Consider the following 5,701-nt stretch of genomic DNA (forward strand, 5'->3'; position numbering starts at 1 on the left):
GAGCTGTCAAGAAGTGACGGGGTCTGCTCCCTAAACTCCTTAGGGAAGAACGCTGCTTTGAATTTACTATTGAACCCGAACCTGTTTGTGCACTGCACAGGATGTTAATTATGGAAAGGATGACTTTTGTGAAAGAGTAAGAGTTTAATCCCAGCCCTCGAGAGACAGAGTCAGGTGACTCTCTGAGTTCCAGACCAGCCTGGTCTATAGAGCAAGTTCCAAGACAGCCAGGGCTACACAGAGAAATCTTGTCTTGAAAAACAAACTAACAAAAAGAGTAAGTTTATACATCAAGTGGCCAGATATGAGGAAGTGACAGACCCAAGCCTCAAACCTTCCTCCAGAGGGTACAGTTAAAGAATATGTGTAAGTTAAAGACATCTGGTAGATGGCTCAGCATTTCAGGCCTGACACTCGACCTGAGTTCTATCCCTGGAACCCAACAAGGCATGGTGGAAAGAAGAAACTGACTCCAAAAGTTGTACTCTGCCCTCCACACATACCTTGGAGCATTTGAAAAACAGCAGCAGAACAGTCTGAGGTTGGGGAAAGGCGACTGGTGGTGAGAAGCAATCAATGGGTTCTCTGCACATTCCCCCTGTGACAGCAGGGATTCAACCAGGCTTGTGTGCACAGTGTGAGAAAGCTGGAGTTCTGAGCTATAGCCCAGCCTTTATGGTTTGTTGTCAGATTCATGTATGTTTGGCTCTCTGATATCAAGCAACCACTCACCACAGATTTGCAAAGACCAAGTGAAGAGTCGGTTATTTCAGTAAAGCAGCCCTGGAAGGGGAAGTTAACCCACACGGCTGTTATTATTATGACCCACATATTGTTTTCGACAGCAAGGCCAGTGGGAGACTAATAAGACACTGCTTGGCTCTGTGATTTTAGTGCCATTGAGATGGCTCAGCGGGTAAAATGCTTCCTGTGCAAGCCTCGCAACCTGAGCTTGAAGCAGAGTGGAAGGAAAGCACTGTCCTCTGACCTCCATATCTGAGCAGTGGCAGAAGTGTGTCAACGCTCTTGCAGAGTGTCACACAAAATAATATAGTTTTAAATTAGTGATAAGGAACTAAAAATAAGTGATCCAAGGTGGTTGATGCAGGTGTGCATCAGTAGTAACTGTAACTATGGAAATCTGTCTGTCCACTACAGGACTGGGTACTAGGTGGAGGAATTTTGATCATTTCTGATTCAGTTGTTTTGCTACATCTTTCTACTTCTTCCTAAAGCCTTTTCTGGCCATCTTCCAGCTTCTTCCCGATAGGATGAATCCTTACTTCCTTGGGCAACATAGGTATCTTGTGCACACTTCCATTTTTCAGCCAATCATGGAGATTGTTTATCTGCCTCCTAGATCATTAAAAAGTTGAAGGCAAGGAATGTGTGCTGATGTAGTCTACAATTTGACTTTTTGTTTTGTTTTTCTTTTGAGGCACAGTCTCATGTAACCCAAACTGGACTCTGAACTCTTGATCTTTCTGCCTCCACTTCCCAAATCACATGTTGTATGTTATTATATTCTGTATCTCAGGCTGTTCTCAGTAAATGTTTGCTGAACTAAATTACTATCACAATACAAAAGGGGAGAGGCTATGGAAACGTAGTTAGAGATGTGTGTGTAGACAAGCAACTGTTGGTATTATTAAAATCTCTACTTGTTTCTAGGTTTCCACTGCACAAATGTGTCCCACATTATAAAACCTCTTTCCGTTACAAAACATAACATTATCACTGGTTAACAATGGGTAAGATTTGTGGAATAGCTTTTCTGCTGGTGTGATAAAAACTATTTGTCTTGGTTATGATATACTTATAAAAATCAGAATTTAGCCAGGCAGTGGTGGTGCTTTAATTCCAGCACTCGGGAGGCAGAGGCAGGCTGATTTTTATGAGTTCGAGGCCAGCCTGGTCTACAAGAGCTAGTTCCAGGACAGGCTCCAAAGCTACAGAGAAACTCTGTCTCAACATCCCCCCCTAATCAGAATTTAGAGTTAGAAAAACAATATCTGAGTTCTTGTTACTCTATTGTTTATCACTATAATTTTATAACTTGACTATCAGTTTTAAAAAAAGCATCTAGATATCCCTCATTGACTATTCGAATATTTATTTTTATTATTTAAATTCTGTGTCTGTGTGTGGGTATGTGCATGTGGGTTCACGAAGAAGGCAATAGACGGCCTGAAGCGGAGTGACAGGCTGAAGCTCCCCAGTGTAGGTACTAGGAACCAAGTTCTGCTCTTGTGCAAAAGAGCAAGCATTTTTAACTGCTGAACCATCTCTCCAGTCCCATTTGTTTATTTACTGATTTATTTATTTATTACCAAGTAATCTTTGACTTTTATTGTACATATCAACATTTTACAGAAATAAGAGTTAATCTGAAATTACAGATCTTCTGATTCCTTTCATTGTATTATCTTTAATTTATATTATGTGTGTGTTTGTTTAATGAATACATCTGAAGTCCCCACTACTTAGGAGACTGAGGCAAAATAATTACCTGGGCACAGAAGGTCAAGACCCAACTGACTGGACAACATTAAGAACACACCTTAAATAAGTTTAGTACTACCTGTAGGCCAACCACTGTGCTATACCGGGGGCTTTAACTAATACTCAGTGCACAGCAGAATCACCCAGAAAACTTTGACAGCTATGGGTTCCCTAAAATAAGACACACACACACACACACACACACACACACACACCCTCAGCTTTAGGGGCTTCATTGGTCTACTACACACCCTGGGCAAGTACCCGATATTGAGCTCCACCCACACCTATAGCCTCTCTTCTTTACTCATTTACTGTTTTGAGACAAGGTCTCACTATACAGCCTAGGCTAGCCTTGAACTTGCTATAAATGGTGTTTGAAGTTCTGATCCTCCTGCCTCCACCTGAGTGCTGGAGTGACAGGCATGTGCCGCTATGTTCAGTCAGCACTAATGTTCTTGTTTTGTTTCATCAGTAACATCTTTAAGAGCACTACAGACCATGCTAAATGCCAAGTTGAGATTCAGAAAATTTAAAAATGAAATTTATAGCCTTGATCTTCAAGCTGTGACTCTTAGCTCTGACTAGGAAGTGTGTAGCTTCAAGCCAGACAGATTACATCTACTTCCTTACGGTGAAATGAAAGATAAACAGGATAAATCATGTAAATGCTTAAGTCTCCCAGCTGCCCAGACTCCTGAAATAATCACACAAAAACTATATTATTTAAATTACTGCTTGGCCAATTACTTAATTGTATTGTTAACTAGCTCTTATATCTTTGGCTAATGCATTTCTGTTATTTTATATTTTACCATGAGGCTCATGGCCTACTGGCACGGTTTCACTTAGGGTGAAGGCTCAGCCTTGGGCAGGTGCTCAACAAATGTTAGTTGCATTTGGCAAATTATTAAACTAGACAAATGTTAGTCAGCAAGAGAATTATCTAGAAGGGAGACATCTGTCAAGCTTAGTGTCAGGGACTTAAGGGACTATTGTTTGCTGAGCCCCATCTCCAAAACTGAACTACATCTAGGCAGATCAGAAGTTTACATTTCTAGTCAGGTTTGGTGGCATATGCATTAATCCCAGCACTCTGGGAGTATAGGCAGGAGGATCTCTGTGAGTTCGAGGCCACTTAGGTCCACAGAGTGAGTTCTAGGCCAGAAGGGGTATGCAGTAAGATCCCCCTACTAAAAACAAATAAATAAACGAATAAACAAATGAATGAATGAATAAATAAGTCCTGGTAGTGGTGACACACACCTCCAGTACTGGGGAGGCAGAGGCAGGCAGATCTCAGAGTTTAAGCTAGTCTGGTCTACAGGGCAAGTTTTAAGACAGCCAGGCTACACAGAGAAACCCTGTCTTAAAAAACAGAACAAAAACTTAAAAACAAGAAAGAGAAAGAACAAAGAAATAAGAGGGAAATGAATACATTTCTAACAAGGCTCAGCTGATACTGATACTATCAGTACCAGGATCCATTGGCGTTACTTTAAAAATGTACAGAAACAGCTGGTGACGGCACCAGCTGTTCTTGCAGATGACCTCGGTTTGATTCCCGGGATCCACACGGCTTTTTAACTAATCTGTAACTCCAGTTCCAGGGGATCCAGTGCCCTCTTCTGGTCTCTGTAAGATGCACAAATACGCATTCAGGCAAAATACCCATACATAAAAAAATTAAAGACAACAAACTGGGCAGAAACAATTGCCTGGTTAGTAACCCATATGCAAACTGAAGTACCCATTTTTTTTCTAAGTATGCACTACTGTATAACTACCATTACATATGAAAGCAAAATACTTTGCTTACTCTATTCATGAGACCTATGACCTGAGTTGGCCCAAAGAAGTGCTTAAAGCTGTATGAATAAATAATACTGAAAGAATTACAATGCATGCACTGGGGAGGTGAGAGCATAGACTGTGAATTCAAGGTGACCCTGAATTACATATCCAGTTTCAGGACAATCTGGCTATATATTGAGATCCTGTCTCAAAAAACTGACTAGGGGGAGAAAGAAAAAAGAACAATTATTATTTACAATTCTTCTTCTTCTTCTTCTGGTTATTTTTTTCGAGACAGGGTTTCTCTGTAGCTTTGGAGCCTCTCCTGGAACTAGCTCTTGTAGACCAGGTTGGCCTCGAACTCACAAAGATCCGCCTGTCTCAGGCTTCCAGTGCTGTGATTAAAGGCATGCACCACCACGGCCCGGCTACAATTATTCTTTAAAAGGTTTTATGAAGCCGGGCGATGGTGGCGCACGCCTTTAATCCCAGCACTCGGGAGGCAGAAGCAGGCGGATCTCTGAGTTCGAGGCCAGCCTGGTCTACAAGAGCTAGTTCCAGGACAGGCTCTAGAAACTACAGGGAAACCCTGTCTCGAAAAAGCAAAAAATAAAAAATAAAAGGTTTTATGATTACTGAAAGAATTGTAGCTTTTTTTTTTTTTTTAACAGAGAGCAGGGAGTTATTTTGATTCTGATGGAGTTTTGCCTCTGTTTAAAAAAAAAGACACGCTAAAAAAAAAAAGCTGCAGAGAAACCCTGTCTCGAAAAACCAAAATAAATAAATAAATAAATAAATAGATAAATAAATAAAAAAATAAAAAAAAGACACGGCACGAAATGGCAAATAACTAATCTTTATTGAACACTATATTAGACAGTCTTATGAAACGTCTCTAAATTCATCTCAACTCACTGTTAGGCATTCTTTTCATTATAGTAAAAAAATAAATTGGGGTAGAAACTGTCCAAATATTGAGCTAATGGGCTCAAACTCGAACACTTAAGCACACAATCTCATAGCAAGGGCTAGTACCCTGCCACCACCGCGCGTGGCTCAAAGGTCAGTGGGGTGAGATCTACCTGAGGGACGCAAATCAATGGGGGTGAAAGGTTAACAGGAAGTGGCTACGAGACTAGAGGTCCTTAATAATTCACGGCATGACAGAGGGAGCGTTACGAAAATAGTCTGACCTCGTTTTCTCAACACCCTCTCAGCTGGAAAAGCCATAAAGAGTCTGGAATATCTGGGAAAAAAAAAAAAACAAAAAAAACAAAAAACATAAATTTCAGCGATGCCTCTCAGTGGCCATAACGGGAAAGAACAAAAGCGCATGCGCAGCATCCGGGCTCCCGGAAGCGTACCTAGGGCCGACGTGGCAGAAGGAGGGGCTCCCGGTCCTACA

Source organism: Arvicola amphibius, chromosome 13 (genome assembly GCF_903992535.2).
Source record: "Arvicola amphibius chromosome 13, mArvAmp1.2, whole genome shotgun sequence".
In the NCBI taxonomy this organism is placed as follows: Eukaryota; Metazoa; Chordata; class Mammalia; order Rodentia; family Cricetidae; genus Arvicola; species Arvicola amphibius.